The 18,358-nt window shown below is 46.1% G+C and overlaps 1 pseudogene; it reads right to left on the minus strand.

Annotated features, from left to right (window-relative positions):
- Positions 1 to 292: 292 nt before the first annotated feature.
- LOC115129462 (neuronal acetylcholine receptor subunit alpha-7-like) overlaps positions 293 to 18,358 on the minus strand; it is a 98,597-nt pseudogene continuing 80,531 nt past the window's right edge.

An 18,358-nucleotide genomic window follows, 5' to 3' on the forward strand; every position in this document is an offset into this window, starting at 1 on the left:
GAAGAGATGGGTGGGGCAAAAGCTTAAGAGGGTGTGAACGATGCTGAATGGGTGTAGACAAAGAAGAGCTCTTCACTAGATACCAAAATATTCAAAGGCCATTTTCTCAAAAGTGAAGTTACAAGCTTGTCAACATTGTTCCTCAAATGCAGTGTGTGACATACCATTTTGTAGCTCTGATTCTCTGCTTTTATCAACTGTTTAAAAAAAAAAAAACAGTTTCAAATTGTGGTACATAAGACCGAATCAAGGCGATCGGTCACATATACACCCAGTCAGACCATCTCCTGTCACATTCATGTACATATGGATATTCCAGGTTGATCTTTTCTAGGGCTACATGGGAGATTTATTAGGGAAGTGCAACGAAATCACAGGAAGAGAAGGACAGCAGTGTGACAACCGATACAACAGAGGAAGACGGACTGTGGGGTGGGGGGAATATGTTCAGTACACAGTAAAAATGGTTATTAATAGAAAAAGACAGACACGGACTTACTCTCTGATATGACAGGCAGTCGATAAGTCATTGAACTTAACTATCTGCCCTGAGAGCTTTCATATACCATGGTCTTTATGGATAATAATACCACATTAAAACAAAACATGACATCTGAGTTTGTTTCAATCAATAAAAACAGGAAGAGTCAGCCCCTGTGATCTTTAGTCATAGTGACCTCTACGAGGTCAGAGGTTATCACGAGAGACAGACATCCTCCATGTTAATGTAGCACCACTATATCCATTCCCCTATATACAACACATGTCATATCAACTGATTGCAATTACTAATACTACATGGATCTACTGTAGTTATCTGATGTATGGGGGCATTACGGTGTCCATACTACATTTTTGTCATTTAACAGACACTCTTATCCAGAGGGAACATCGACAGATGTTTCACCTAGTCGGCTCGGGGGATTCGAACCAGCAACCTTTCGGTTACTGGCCCAACACTCTTAACCGCTAGGCTACCCACCACCTTTTTATATCAGGACAGCCTCCGTCTCAGCAGGAGTTTCTTCCGTCTAGCAGCCGGTGCAGTAGTTCAGTATCCACTGATAGTCGCATGGTCATGTCTTTGTCCAGTGGTTTGTTTCCATAGCTCCTGTTGTTGCAGGTTGTTGAAGGTTGAGTCCTCTTCTAATGTACATGTGAGTCTTACGCCATGACGTCACAAATCACTCAATGTTATCATAGAGTGGCACAGTCAATGTCAGAGTTAATGACGTCATTTGTGGACCTAGAGGACACCCAACTACTTTTACACCCGTGACAAAGTTAGCTGCTATTTAGAATCGACAAGCAAAAAGTCAACCGTGGGTATGTACAGTACGCAAACTTATAATATAGTGAAAGTAAAATGGTTAGAATACGATAAGAAGGTCATGGTCACAGTGAAACATCTCTGTATTTACACAGTTACTTTAACAATGCTACATAATGTCACAAAGTCCAGAAAGTAAAGCTCTAAAGGTCGTAGAATGCATGCACAGGAATCCAAAGATCAAAGGTCAAGTTGATATTATAATGAGATATCTGGATGGCATGGCAACAAACAGGAACAACCTCAGTTAAGCTGGATCCAAGCAGAGGAGAGGGACTATGGAGAACCCTTGCATTGATGTTCAGTGTACATCTATTTACATTAAAATCAATTTTCTCAAATATACTCCAGAGTAATCTGGATAGAACATGTAAGGCTTGTTTCCCATACACAGCATTGGCCTAGTCCTGTACTACAATGCATGCCGAATGGAGATTCTCCATTGAAAGTGGTTCTTAGTCCAGACCTAGTACTAATCTGTTGTCATGACGTTGGCCTGGGGGTAGGTTTATGACAGTCCTAAATACCTCTCCCCGCTTTTTTCCTCTCTCTACCGTACTGATGTTACATTTGAAAACCCTTGGTTAACATAGAGATTCTGGGAACATCAGAAGGTGGGGGGAAATGAACTATATTCTGGTAATCCGACAAATTGAACATATGCGGTGGTACTTAATGAATATGATGTCAGTTCGGTTGTCATCTGAGACATTCTCATCAATGATAAAATGACTCTCTAAACTCTACAGTAGAAAGTCTACACATCAGAGTTATTGGATTCACATGGAATTGTTGTTCAACTTAAATGTTTGAATATGAAATTATTCGTGATGGGATGAAATGTGATTCTAGCTTCTAAAATGTGAGATTTGGGTTTTCATGAGTGAATTAGGCCCGACTCAGTGGCCCGCCCACGTGTAGAGACATAAGTTGTAAACTATGAAACACACCCCGTTTCTCCCTTCCTATATAAAGCCTTGACGACAATATAACCTTCTGTTCCGAGGATGTGAGGACGACGGTCCGATGTCAGAATGGTTCGGATAATAACAGATAATAATTGCGAATGGTATGAACTTTGAACTCTTATTCACTACAGAAGTGATACCGCCTAGCCGTTGAGTTAGCAACAGCCGCTGCAAACGAGGGTCAGGAAGGAACAGACAGAGTATCCCGTCTATCACACAACAACGTTACTACAACGTATCCAATTGACCACCAGAGACATTCTTCAAAGGACAAAGTTTGGCAACACGGCCTTCCATCTACCACCAACCTACTGAAGCGCAGCTCAGATAAATATTTATAGCATTTTCCTTTTCCAAATGGGCGGTAATTTAGAATACATAAGATATTGTATTTACGATAGCACAGCTTCGCACTTTGTTCCTCAGTCTTCCCACTCTTTCACTCAAAACCAGCCCCTTTTCTTTTGTGTAACAAGCTGTCGTAACTGTTCCGCCCGACGTAATTTGTAATCAAGTTATGATTAATTATGTGTATGTGTAATTCTGTGTGATTAGTTAGGTATTTAGTAAATAAATAATTAAACCCAATTTTCAACTGATTCAACTTGTTAGCCAGGGTTCGTGAAGATAACCAAGAATTTACAACTTTCAGATGAGACTGAATTAACGTGACAATTAATATTGACTGCTATTGACGTAAAATATTACTAGGTCTTTATTCGAAAGATACAGCTCTATAAATATTATTTCGTGGTGCCCCGACTCTCTAGTTAATTACATTTATATGATTAGCTCAATCAGGTAATATTAATTACGGAGAAATTATTTTATAGAATAGCATGTCATATCACTTAATCCGGCATAGCCAAAGACACGACACTGTGTTTGGGAAACTGGCCTATACGGTTTAATATATTGACACTATTTCTTTAGATAGTCCTTGGTGACGGCCTCCAAGAAGTTGGGAGCAGACATGAGGATGGTGAAGGTGCCGATGATGGAGAACAGAGTGAAGGCCACCAGACACAGCCTGTCCACCACGGCAGCAGCAAACTTCCACTCGCTGCAGATCGCCACTTCCTCATCTTGGTCCCTGAAGCGCTGGGCGATATACGACACCTCCTCCAGGATCTGAAAGACTTCCGGAGGAGTAAAGAGCAACCCCCCTCCTCCTCCACCACCTCCTCTCCCTCTTCCAGCACCTCCCCCTGGGGGCTCAGCCTCCTCGCAGGGGGTCCCTTGGGCCAGTCCCCCCGACGCCACGCCGGAGTCGCTGGAGGTGGGACAGCGGGGGCTCTCCACAGCGTTGTAGCTGAAGTAGAGGCTCATGCTGCCGTTGGAAGTGCCAGTGGGGCAGGGGGCCTGGGAGAGGGCGGGGTGAGGCCCATCACGGTGCCCATAGGTCCCATCTCGATGGAGCTGACGCTGGAATGTTGCTGGGGAGGGTGGCCGTACTGGTAGCCAGCGGGTTTGCGCTCCTCACCTGGCTGTTTCATTCGCAGAAACCAGGCACACCAGTTCAACAGCACCACTCTGACCTGGACAGAGAGAAGAGGGGGTTGAGACTGAGACACACACACAATGGCGACGATGATGATAACGTTAATGATGATGAGGGATACGATAAAGACTGGGAGCGGGACTCACCCATCTGGGCATCTTGCCACCCTGTGGGTCGTGGTGATGGAACTGCAGGACCAGAACAGTCACCACCACAGACAGACCCACTATCATCATTGTACTGGCAAAGTACTGAGCTACAAAATAAAAGCCACAACCACATCAAACATTAACACAGTAACATCACACGTGATACAGACACTGACCAAAAGAAAAAGGAGATTGTGTGTCCCAAATGGAACTTGTCATGGCAAAAGCTGTGCACTCAATAGGGAATAGGTCGCCAGTTGAGTGTGTCATTGTATATCAGTGGAAAATCAAGCAACCCAATAAAATAACAGCAGTAAAACAGAAGAGAAGGCCAACAACACCGAGCTTTAGTGCAGAGTCATTGAGGGCACATCATGAATGGGTTCTCTCAGGGGAGGGACTGGGGGGAGGCAGGGAGGGATGTGAGGGGAGCTTCACCCCATTCAAGCGTTAACTCAACACTGTTCTTACCCAAATATCTCAGCTCTGTAGCTGCCTCCCAGGCCAGTCACACACCCCTCCCTCTCTCTGTTAGCAAACAACCGCTAAACAGTTCAGACAAGACTAAATGCTAGCAGGGCAAAGTGCACATGACCCACTGTGGGATCAGGGGTTAGGGCTATCCTAGTCAGCTTAGGAAGAGGAAGATGAGGAAGATGGGAAGGAAGAGGAAGATGAGGAGGGAGGAGGAGGGAGGAAGAGAGGAAGTGGAGGAGGAGTGAAATATAGAAGACAGAGGAAGAGTATGGTGAAAGGTAAGGGAGAGAGCAGGAGAAAAGAGGAGGAGGAAAACACGGAAGCAGAACACAAACTAAGATAAGTATGAGAAAGAGGAGGAGGTGGATCCAGGAGAAGAGTTGGATTCTAATAAGGAAGAGTTGGATGAAGACACCAGATAGCAGTCCTGCCAGAGTCTAATCCAGCAGAGTGGAGGTGGGAAGTGCAGAGATGCCCCTACAGACCTACAGAGTGCTGACTAACACTGCCCTTCACTTAGAACTCTACCCAGCCCATCCCCATCGGAGCCTGTCAGCAGCTTCACATTCACACACACACTCAAATCTACATGAGCGTGTTCGAGTGAGACACACAGAGATGGATCAGGCCAGGGAAGGGTAGGATGGGGGGGGATGAGAGAGGGTGCTGACGTTACCACTTTTTGGGTATAGTGGGACCTCATCAGTACCCTGACTGTGGTTCAGTGTCTCGAGGCCCAAAAAAACACATTCAACCAATCAACTAATCATCAACGTGGATTTGACGGATCAGGTGTGTTAGTGCTGGTCTGGAACAAAAGCCTGCAAACACTATGGCCTTCTAGCAGCAGGAGTGAGAAACACTGCTGTATAATGTATAAACAGACTGAAATGTGCAGGCAGCTTCTGGAGTATAACTCACTAGCAGACAAACGCGCTGTGTAGTTCATAAAAAAACGGGCATCATTCATTTTTATTTGACTCCTCAAAGTTTTTGAGCGCTGAGCCTCCCTGCTGGTCAATGGGACATCAAATCTGATTGATTACGTCATAAACACAACTAACAGTTTCTGGCGCTAATACAAATGCACAGATATTTACATGGTAAACAAATAGGACTAATTTGCAGGAAGATGCATAGAACCTGCATAGGTCGACAGACACAGACACACACACATACACTCCTCATGAGCCTCCACACCAGAGAGCTGATGGCTGAATTAGTGAGCGTTTTACCCTCATATCACGAGTGTCTCATCGCAGCAGCTGAAGCCTTTGAAGTTCTCTCTCAGAACTTTAGCCCCTAAAGGTTACTCATCTCCCTCCCTCCATCCAGCCTTCCGTTCTGCTCTTCTCCCTCTCCTCACGGGGAGCCTGGCTTGCTCTTCTTCCTCTCCTCACGGGGAGCCTGGCTTGCCCTTCTTCCTCTCCTCAAGAGGAGCCTGGCTTGCTCCTTATCCTCTCCTCATGGGGAGCCTGGCTTGCCCTTCTTCCTCTCCTCAAGAGGAGCCTGGCTTGCTCCTTATCCTCTCCTCACGGGGAGCCTGGCTTGCCCTTCTTCCTCTCCTCAAGAGGAGCCTGGCTTGCTCCTTATCCTCTCCTCACGGGGAGCCTGGCTTGCCCTTCTTCCTCTCCTCAAGAGGAGCCTGGCTTGCTCCTTATCCTCTCCTCACGGGGAGCCTGGCTTGCTCCTTATCCTCTCCTCACGGGGAGCCTGGCTTGCCCTTCTTCCTCTCCTCAAGGGGAGCCTGGCTTGCTCCTTATCCTCTCCTCACGGGGAGCCTGGCTTGCCCTTCTTCCTCTCCTCAAGAGGAGCCTGGCTTGCTCCTTATCCTCTCCTCACGGGGAGCCTGGCTTGCCCTTCTTCCTCTCCTCAAGGGGAGCCTGGCTTGCTCCTTATCCTCTCCTCACGGGGAGCCTAGCTTGTCACAGCCTACTAATAACGGTGACAGTATCATCGCCATTGTCCGTCAGTTCCAACACCGTCCTTCTCCATCATAACATTAAGGGATTGACACTGACATACTGGACGTATATCACAGGAGGCTGGTGACACATTCATTGGGGAGGACGGACTCGTGGTAATGGCTGGAGCGGAATAGGTGGAATGGTGAAAAATAATCTGATGCAGCCGAAACGAGTCAGATTTTTTACATTTTGTTTCCATTGAACAAAGCCATACAAATAAAGGCATTTTAATTAATGATATGCAGAGTGCCTTGGTCCTCCCTTCTTTTTGATAATCAATGTAAAGGGCTTTGAAAACAAAAAGGCTTGGTAGAGTATATGCTCAGTGCTCCATTGACATTTCACATCCAATCTGGTTTGAGCTTAGTGGGACTAACATTTGATTTTCAACTGGACAATGACCCAAAACACACCTCCAGGCTGTGTAATGACTGTTTGACCAAGAAGCAGAGTGATATGGTGCTGCATCAGACGACCTGGCCTCCACAATCACCTGACCTCAACCCAATTGAGATGTATTTGGGATTAGTTGGACTGCAGAGTGAAGTAAAAGCAGCCAACAAGTGCTCAGCATATGTGGGAACTGCTTCAAGACTGTTGAGAAAGCATTCCAGGTGAAGCTGGTTGAGAGAATGCCAAGAGTGTGAAAAACTGTCATCAAGGCAAAGGGTGGCTAATTGTTTGGTTACTACATGATTACATATGTGTTATTTCATAGTTTTGATGTCTTCACTATTATTCTACAATGTAGAAAATAGTAAAAATAAAGAAAAACCCTTGAATGAGTAGGTGTGTCCAAACTTTTGATTGGTACTGTATGATTTTGTTTGGACACCCTAGTACATAGGCTCTCAGCCCTCAATGACATTAATAACGTATTAATGTACCGCTTAGTCAAACCTAGCGAGGCCCTCAGAGGATCACAGACTGTATAAACATACACATTAACACAAGATTTGCACACACACATTAATACAAACACACACTCTGGCTTTACACTCACTAATGCACAGCCAATCAAACGAAACCATAAGAGGACAGAGGATAATGTATATAACACACACACACACACACACAAAACCCACCGATGAGAGGCACAGAGTCTGAGGTGGCGGGCATGATCTCAGCAACCAGTAGCATGAAGACTGTTAGAGAGAGCAAGACCGTGATACCTGGAGAGAGACAGAGAGACAGAGGCAGAGAGAGAGTGAGACAGAGACAGACAGAGAGACAGAGAGACAGAGAAAGCGAGAGGGAGAAAGTGAGAAAGAGAAAGTGAAGAATAAGTCCTTCTATCTGTTAAGTATAGCATGATAAAAGACAAGCAGGTCTAGAGAGAAAGGGGTGGTGTGTGCGAGCGTGCGTGCCTGGGTGCGTGTGAGTCTTTGCTGCCTCAGCCCAACCTGTCACAGTAATGTTCAGTGAAGTGTTATGCATGGCTAGCTGTGGACCAGCCAACACAGGACCAGAGGTGATGCCCAGGTGAGCTGATGATGTCATAAGATGTTAAACATGCAGCGACAGTCAGGGAATAAACAAACCACTGTCGTCCTTCATAAGTAATCAGCTCGCCTGCTGTGCCTGTTTATGGCTGAAGCACTGCTACTGACTACTGGGTTGTTGTAAACACACATTTCTATTAGTGATCGGGGAAAATAACTTAAATCAGTTCTATCAAATTTCTATCAACATGTTAAATGTGCAACCAGAGGGAAAACAATTCTAGATCACCTGTACTCCACACACAGAGTGTCACGACTTCTACCAAAGGTAACTCCTCTGCCTGGTCGGGCAGCGCTCGGCGTCGCCGGTCTACTAGCCACTACCGATCCCTTTTTCTTTTTCTGGTTGTTTTGTCTGTGTTCCTTTTCACACCTGGTTTTCAATTGCTTTGATTTCTGTGGGTATATAGGGCACCTGTTACCTGCCGTAATTCGTGCAGGATTAGACTTGTGTGTATTGCGCTCGATTGTATTTGATGTTTGTTGTTTTTTCGCTATTACGCACGTGTATGTAAAGTGTCAGAACTGTGTTTGTTCCTCCATGTGTTTGCACGAGTTTCTGATTATTCGAGAGCATAGTTTTGGGATTTTTTTCTGTGCCGTTTTGTATTGGTGGACTATATTATTAAACACGCTTCTCAGACATCCCTGCTCTCCTGCGCCTGATTCCTATACCTCTCACCAAGACGCATGTTATCACACAGAGATGCATACAAAGCTCTCCCTCGCCCTCCATTTGGTAAATCCGAGCACAACTCTATCCTCCTGATTCCTTCTTACAAGCAAAAATTAAAGCAGGAAGCACCAGTGACTCGGTCTATAAAAAAGTGGTCAGATGAAGCAGATGCTAAACTACAGGACTGCTTTGCTATTACAGACTGGAACATGTTCCGGGATTCTTCCGATGGCATTGAGGAGTACAACACATCAGTCACTGGCTTCATCAATAAGTGCATTGAGGATGTCGTCCCCACAGTGACTGAACGTACGTACCCCAACCAGAAGCCATGGATTACAGGCAACATTCGCACTGAGCTAAAGGGTAGAGCTGCCGCTTTCAAGGTGCGGGACTCTAACCCGGAAGCTTACAAGAAATCCTGCTATGCCCTGCGACGAACCATCAAACAGCCAAAGCGTCAATACAGGGCTAAGATTGAATCATACTACACCGGCTGCGATGCTCGTCTTATGTGGCAGGGCTTGCAAACTATTACAGACTACAAAGGGAAGCACAGCCGTGAGCTGCCCAGTGACACAAGCCTACCAGACGAGCTAAATCACTTCTATGCTCGCTTCGAGGCAAGCAACACCGAGGCATGCATGAGAGCATCAGCTGTTCCGGACAACTGTGTGCTCACACTCTCCGATAGCCGACGTGAGTAAGACCTTTCAACAGGTCAACATACACAAGGCTTCGGGGCCAGACGGATTACCAGGACGTGTGCTCCGGGCATGTGTTGACCAACTGGCAGGTGTCTTCACTGACATTTTCAACATGTTCCTGATTGAGTCTGTAATATCACCATGTTTCAAGCAGACAACCATAGTCCCTGTGCCCAAGAACACAAAGGCAACCTGCCTAAATGACTACAGACCCGTAGCCATGAAGTGCTTTGAAAGGTTGGCAATGGCTCACATCAACACCATTATCCCAGAAACCCTAGACCCACTCCAATTTGCATACCGCCCAAACAGATCCACAGATGATGCAATCTCTATTGCACTCCACACTGCCCTTTCCCACCTGGACAAAAGGAACACTTATGTTAGAATGCTATTCATTGTCTACAGCTCAGCGTTCAACACCATAGTACCCGCAAAGCTCATCACTAAGCTAAGGATCCTGGGACTAAACATCTCCCTCTGCAACTGGATCCTGGACTTCCTAACGGGCCACCCCCAGGTGGTGAGGGTAGGTAGCAACACATCTGCCACGCTGATCCTCAACACTGGAGCTCCCCAGGGGAGCGTGCTCAGTCCTCTCCTGTACTCCCTGTTCACCCACGACTGCATGGCCAGGCACGACTCCGACACCATCATTAAGCTTGCAGACGACAACAGTGATCACCGACAACGACGAGACAGCCAAACTAGGGAGGAGATCCGAGACCTGGCCGGGTGGTGCAAGAATAACAGCCTATCCCTCAACGTAACCAATACTAAGGAGATGATTGTGAACTACAGGAAAAAGGAGGACCGAGCACGCCCCCATTCTCATCGACGGGGCTGTAGTGGAGCAGGTTAAGAGCTTCAAGTTCCTTGGTGTCCACATCACCAACAAACTAGAATGGTCCAAACACACCAAGACAGTCGTGAAGAGGGCACGACAAAGCCTATTCCCCCTCAGGAAACTAAAAATATTTGGCATGGGTCCTGAGATCCTTAAAAGGTTCTACAGCTGCAACATCGAGAGCATCCTGACTGGTTGCATCACTGCCTGGTATGGCAATTACTCAGCCTCTGACCGCAAGGCACTACAGAGGGCAGTGCGTACGGCTTAATACATCACTGAGGCTAAGCTGCCTGCCATCCAGGACCTCTACACCAAGCGGTGTCAGAGGAAGGCCCTAAAAATTGTCAAGACCCCAGCCACCCCAGTCATAGACTGTTCTCTCTACTACCGCATGGCAAGCGGTACTGGAGTGCCAAGTCTAAGACAAAAAGGCTTCTCAAAAGTTTTTACCCCCAAGCCATAAGACTCCTGAACAGGTAATCAAATGGCTACCCGGACTATTTGCATTGTGTGCCCCCCCAACCCCTCTTTTACACTGCTGCTACTCTCTTTTTATCATATATTCATAGTCACTTTAACTATACATTCATGTACACGCTACCTCAATTGGGCCCACCAACCAGTGCTCCTACACATTGGTTAACCGGGCTATCTGCATTGTGTCCCACCATCCACCAACTCCTCTTTTACACTACTGCTACTCTTTGTTCATCATATATGCATAGTCACTTTAACCATATCTACATGTACATACTACCTCAATCAGCCTGACTAACCGGTGTCTGTATGTAGCCTCGCTACTGTATGTAGCCTCGCTACTGTATATAGCCTCTCTACTGTACATAGCCTCTCTACTGTACGTAGCCTCGCTACTGTACGTAGCCTCGCTACTGTACATAGCCTCGCTACTGTATATAGCCTCGCTACTGTTTATAGCCTCGCTACTGTATATAGCCTCGCTACTGTATATAGCCTCGCTACTGTATATAGCCTCACTACTGTATATAGCCTCACTACTGTATATAACCTCACTAGTGTATATAACCTCTCTACTGTATATAGCCTCTCTACTGTTATAGCCTTGCTACTGTATATAGCCTCTCTACTGTATATAGCATCTCTACTGTATATAGCCTCTCTACTGTATATAGCCTCTCTACTGTATATAGCCTCACTACTGTATATAGCCTCACTACTGTATATAGCCTCTCTACTGTATATAGCCTCTACTGTATATAGCCTCTCTACTGTATATAGCCTCGCTACTGTATATAGCCTCGCTACTGTATATAGCCTCTCTACTGTTTATAGCCTCTCTAATGTTTATAGCCTCGCTACTGTATATAGACTCGCAACTGTATATAGCCTCTCTACTGTTTATAGCCTCGCTACTGTATATAGCCTCGCTACTGTATATAGCCTCTCTACTGTTTATAGCCTCTCTACTGTATATAGCCTCGCTACTGTATATACTGTATATAGCCTCACTACTGTATATAGCCTCACTACTGTATATAACCTCACTACTGTATATAACCTCTCTACTGTATATAGCCTCTCTACTGTTATAGCCTTGCTACTGTATATAGCCTCTCTACTGTATATAGCCTCTCTACTGTATATAGCCTCTCTACTGTATATAGCCTCACTACTGTATATAGCCTCTCTACTGTATATAGCCTCGCTACTGTATATAGCCTCGCTACTGTATATAGCCTCGCTACTGTATATAGCCTCTCTACTGTTTATAGCCTCTCTACTGTATATAGCCTCACTACTGTATATAGCCTCACTACTGTATATAACCTCTCTACTGTATATAGCCTCTCTACTGTTATAGCCTCTCTACTGTATATAGCTTCGCTACTGTATATAGCCTTGCTACTGTATATAGCCTCTCTACTGTATATAGCTTCGCTACTGTATATAGCCTGTCTTTTACTGTTGTTTGTTTTTCTTTACTTGCCTATTGGTCACCTAATACCTTTTTTGCAATATTGGTTAGAGCCTGTAAGTAAGCATTTCACTCTACACCTGTTGTATTCGGCGCACGTGACAAATACACTTTGATTTGAAATATGTATACAGTTACATATCGCAATAATATTTTGGACAATATTATATCGATACTTTGACCCCAAATATTAATTTGTAAAAAAAATGATAATAAAATATTTTTTTTGCTAGGTACAGTAGCGTTAGACAGCACTAGTCGGCTGTACCTCTGGCAAAATTCTGGTAGAGCGAGCGAGATAAGATTGTCAGACTTATAACCTCTTGGCTAAACTGACTTGTTAGACTGACAGTTTAAGCAAGTTACCAATTGGAAGAGATTACAGGTAACTGCTGACCCTGCGATATCTATTAATAAACCTGACAGAAGTCCAGTATAGATAGTACTCCGTAACATACAAAAATCCAAGATGGCTTCCCGGCGTTCCTTCCTTACCCAGGGAGATCTTCTCTCCGGAGTCGGCGGGCAGCAGAAAGACCAGCAGGGCCAGGCCAGAGATGAGGACACAGGGGATGAGCAGGTTGAGACCGTAATAGAGGGTTCGTCTTCGCATGGTGACGGTGAAGGTGACGTCAGGGTAGGGCTCCTTACAGCAGTCATAGTACAGCTCATTACGCTTGGCAGGGACTCCTAGGAGACACACACACACACATTAAGAAACACAGAGGGGGGATTCAAAATCACTGCATTTACATTGATTCAACGATGGACTTCACATTTTCTTTGACACACACAAGTACGAGCCACACAAGTACGAACCACACAAACCACACATTTCAAAGGACATACAGGCAACAAATAACACAGGATGGGGATCTCCACACATTCTCAAACACGTGTTCCTTTTGCTAAGCAGAGTTAATCCCAGTAACATGCCCTCTCTGGCAGTGTGGAGTAAACATGAAATGTGCCATCGGGATCAGGTCTGACAACCCCCCCCATACGCAGACACCCCCCTCAGGGACCCTCCACTGGCCCAGATGGGTCGCAACTGGCTGGGGTGACAGCCCCACCCCCTCTCCCACAACCCCATTCCAACCCACCTCTATAGAGGTAACGACAGAGGCATGGACATACATGCTGAGAGAGAGATTAACCACATCGTACCCACGAGGTCCCACTCTCCATTGGGTATGTAGGTAGACGTGTCCACGTCCAGCATCTGCAGGTCCAGCAGCCAGCCGTTGTGGGTCCACGAGCCAAACTTCAGGTCACACTTCTGGACGTCGAAGGGGAACCAGCGCACGTCAATATAGCAGGTACTCTTCAGGATGCCCGGCGGGATGTACTGGCAGTAACCCGACGCGTTGACCAGCACGTTGGTGTGGAAGGTGGCATCAAATCTCTCATCAGCGCTGCAGGGAGAAGGAGAGAGAGCAATGCATCCCTTTAACCTCTGACATCTAAACAGATCCAAGTCAAAAAGTGTTACTTGTATATATGTGATGTATTTGTGATGCAAGACAGAATACAAGGAGACAGAGTGTATGTGTGTATTAGAGAGAGAGAGAGAGAAAATAAGTAATTCTATCTGTTAAGTAAAGCATGATAAAAGACAAGCAGGTCTAGAGGGAAAGGGGTGGTGTGTGCGTGCGTGCGTGCGTGCGTGCGTGCCTGGGTGCGTGTGAGTCTTTGCTGCCTCAGCCCAACCTGTCACAGTAATGTTCAGTGAAGTGTTATGCATGGCTAGCTGTGGACCAGCCAACACAGGACCAGAGGTGATGCCCAGGTGAGCTGATGATGTCATAAGTGGTTAAACATGCAGCGACAGTCAGGGAATAAACAAACCACTGTCGTCCTTCATAAGTAATCAGCTCGCCTGCTGTGCCTGTTTATGGCTGTTACACTGCTACTGACTACTGGGTTGTTGTAAACACACATTTCTATGGTAGAGCATATTACATATGTGTTTAGAGGTCAGCTAAAGCCCGAGTTAGAGAAGTTAAAACAGTCAGACAACCTGTCCTGTGTCAACACACACACCCTGTGAGTAACGTACACAGATCTACATTGACACACACATAAACTAATTGCACTATAACAGTGACAAACGGTGCCCACAAACTGTTAGGGCCTACATAAAGCTGTCCCAGCAGCAGAGTCCCAACAGCAGAGTCCCAACACCTTACCACCGCTACATCTGGCTATCAGCAGAGCCTTGTCTGGCAGCGAAACCATTCATTCAGTCTCATTTACTGGCTTTAAAAAAACATTTTTTTTCGGACAATTGAGATGTACAAACTATGGCATAAGGGGAAGACAAGCAGATAAGAGGCAACCCGTGATTTTGATTAAAACATTAATGAGCGAGCTAGGACGGACATAGTCAGTATAACTATTTGGTCAGCACTTTTGAAATGTACAGCAAGAGAATTCAGAACATGGGACGTTCTTACAGTGTTCTCCCTGCATACAAAGTCAGAACTGTAGGATAAATAAAGGGGGCATATAAGCAGACAATGAAAGCTCTTACAATATTTGATGATTACATTTCTCAAAAACAAGTTATAGGCTACATGTGCACCACCAAGTCAGAAAAGTAGGCAAAATTAAGAGGTGAAAATAAACCAAATTATTAGGGTGAGGCACATGGGCTACTAACAGCTTACTACACAACATACACTTAGTATTACTTTCTAAGCTACAGTATACATATCTCCCTGGCATATTACAGAATTTATGCAGCAGCATATAATACATTTTTGGACTCCTCTTGTTGTGCTGTGCTCACTTGAACAGGAAGGTGGCGCAGCGGTCCCTCGTGGCCATATTTTGTCATCAAACTTTGATTGCTTTGCAATGATTGCTTTGCAATGATCTGAGAAAGATTTAGTGAGTCCCATTGCTTTAGGACTTTGTCAGGGGGTTTAAGCATATCCCAGTTTTGGTCACCTAGCAGGATAAATTCAGACTTAGTGTAAGGGGCCAGGAGAGAGCTTAGAGCAGGAAGGGTACAGGCCGGTGCTGATGGAGGACGATAACACCCAGCAACAGTCAACAAATAGCTATATGGTAAAGATTGCCACTCACCCACCTTTGGAAGATCTGTCTTGCCGAAAAAGGTTATAACCAGGAAGGTTAGAATCAGTATTCAAAACACTCTTCCTTAACCACGTCTCGGTAATGACCAACACATCTGGATTGGAGCTGTGAACCCACACTTTCAATTGATCCATTTTAGGAAATAAGCTTCTAGTGTTAACGTGCAGTAAACCTAGGCTTTTATTGAGAGCAGAAATCAGTGAAGCAGATATCAGAGCACAGTCAGAAGTCAGAATTGAGGCTAGCAACAGTAGATGGGTGTACATGCACATTTCCAGATATCATCAGCAGAAATACAATCAAGGCACGGCAGAGGACTAGGAGATCTCTGCAGGGTTGATTTATGACATTTGAATGTGCATTAGATGGCTACAAGATCATATTGTACAGCAATTGTATCAGGTAACATGAATACAAACATGTGGACATGATGCTAGGATTAGGGTTGAGGCTAGGGGTTAGGGTTGAACCAGGATGTGGACATGAATCTAGGATTAGGGTTGAGGCTAGGGTTGAACCGGGATGTGGACATGAAGCTAGGATTAGGGTTGAACCAGGATGTAGGCATGAAGCTAGGATTAGGGTTGAACCGGGATGTGGACATGAAGCTAGGATTAGGGTTGAACCGGGATGTGGACATGAAGCTAGGATTAGGGTTGAACCGGGATGTGGACATGAAGCTAGGGTTAGGGTTGAACCAGGATGTGGACATGAAGCTAGGGTTAGGGTTGAACCGGGATGTGGACATGAAGCTAGGATTAGGGTTGAACCAGGATGTGGACATGAAGCTAGGATTAGGGTTGAACCGGGATGTGGACATGAAGCTAGGATTAGGGTTGAACAGGGATGTGGGCATGAAGCTAGGGTTAGGGTTGAACCGGGATGTGGACATGAGGCTAGGGTTAGGGTTGAACCAGGATGTGGGCATGAAGCTAGGATTAGGGTTGAACAGGGATGTGGGCATGAAGCTAGGATTAGGGTTGAACCAGGATGTGGACATGAAGCTAGGATTAGGGTTGAACCGGGATGTGGACATGAAGCTAGGATTAGGGTTGAACAGGGATGTGGGCATGAAGCTAGGGATAGGGTTGAACCGGGATGTGGACATGAAGCTAGGATTAGGGTTGAACAGGGATGTGGGCATGAAGCTAGGGTTAGGGTTGAACCGGGATGTGGACATGAGGCTAGGGTTAGGGTTGAACGAGGATGTGGACATGAAGCTAGGATTAGGGTTGATGCTAGGGGTTAGGGTTGAACCGGGATGTGGACAGGATGCTAGGATTAGAGCTGGGGGATGGATCCAGTGATTAGGTGGGACTGGGACTGAAGTTGCAGCTGGAGCGACTGGGTGTAGAATCTTACCTGTGTGAATGAACCATTATCAGATATGATCAGACACACGAAAACACATCCACAACGTCACTAGCACAGGTAGCACAGGTTGCACAGTATCAGAAACGAACACACAAACTGCGGGTCCTATGGGGCCCACCCACCCTTCCCCTTCTGTCAGGGGTCCATCCCCAGCAGTGGAAACCCATTAAGGCACCTGACAGTTCTATTCAGACCCCTATCAACGACCACTTATCCCCCAGACAACCACGAGACACCCCAAGCGCTAACGTAGACGCGCCTGGGAACACAGTCCTCAGGTTTACACACTCATTCGGCGCGGTGACAGGCTGAGCCTGAGAGAGGATTTACTGATTACCCTCGTCTCCCTATCTCTCCTTCCTGCTCCACTCAGTAGGTTGAAGGATCTACCTTTTCAGAGTTTAGTAGCGTCATCAATTTCTCGTTCGTGTCAGTGTGTTATCTGTGCTGGTCGGGCAGGAGACGTGTGTGTGTGTGTGTGTGTGTGTGTGTGTGTGTGTGTGTGTGTGTGTGTGTGTGTGTGTGTGTGTGTGTGTGTGTGTGTGTTGTGGGGCAGGGGAGATAGGGCTGCATGTGCAGGGCTGTTGGGGCTGTGTGTGTCGCTGCCATCCCTGGCTCATTGAATTATTCAGACCTCTGCTTCATTGTGTCAGAGAGCTTCTGCCCGCGTTCCACTGCAATCAGCACGCATATCAGCTAGTGTGTGTGCCAGAGTGCGCATGCACACACACACACACAAAACAGGGAACATCAAACAACACATAAACATAACCCAGAAACTGACAAAACACACCCCAAAGATAGAAGCGCGTTAACACACAATGGGACAGGTGATACCCCTGAGAGAAGGCACAGAGAGCGGGGGCACATAGTTTAAATCACACACACACACAGAGAGAGAGAGAGAAGCCCTAGACATCTGTCCTAGACATGTGAGCACAGTGAAAGGGGACAAAGCATTCTGGCGACACACAGAGGTCAGACAAACAACGGAGGTAGTGACAGGTTTCTGCAACCAGGGGACGTGAGTCACCTTGCTGTCTTCTCCACTTACTCAACACCTCATTCTTGCACCTCCACGCACGCATGGTAATGAGATGGAGCAGCTCAAGAGAGAGAGAGACAGAGAGATTAAACCCAATGAAAGACACGCAGAGAAAGCAAGAGAGAAGTAAGAGACATGGAAAGGAACATCCAACCAGAGGGCAGAAGAGACAGCCAGTCCAGTCTGCCCCGAGAGGAAGAGAGAAGAAGAAGAGAACAGTCTCTTTGGAGGTCCAGCCAGGGTTCTATGTTCTTGCTCTCTCCAGAAGCTGAGGAAATAGTATGGCTAATGCCTCTGTGAAACAGAGTAGAAGTTATCCAAGCACATTATTCTGGATATGCCTTCCCAGATCATTAGGATCAGGCATAGAGGGTGACAGCCCCAGGGGCCTGATGAGTTGGAGTGGGGATATGTCCATCTCTATCTCTGCATGCCTATCGCACTGAGAAACAGTGTGACGACAAGGTGAGCCTCATCTCCATATGTTCCCAGTATAAATACACACAATATTCAGTAGAGAGAAGGAAGAGGGGGTAAATATTTTCTTAACTCTTTTTTCTTAAAACGGCACTGTCGGTTACGGGCTTGTAAGTAAGCATTTCACGGGTAATATTGTATTCGGCGCATGTGACAAATAAAATGTGATTTGATTTGAAGAGAGAGAGAGTGATTATCTCTCTTTTTGTTCAACGGAATGTGTCTGTTCACATTGCGGTCATAGTCACAGCGGCAGGCAGCCTTGCAGGTTAAGAGCGC

Source organism: Oncorhynchus nerka, linkage group LG5 (genome assembly GCF_034236695.1).
Source record: "Oncorhynchus nerka isolate Pitt River linkage group LG5, Oner_Uvic_2.0, whole genome shotgun sequence".
NCBI classification, from domain to species: Eukaryota; Metazoa; Chordata; class Actinopteri; order Salmoniformes; family Salmonidae; genus Oncorhynchus; species Oncorhynchus nerka.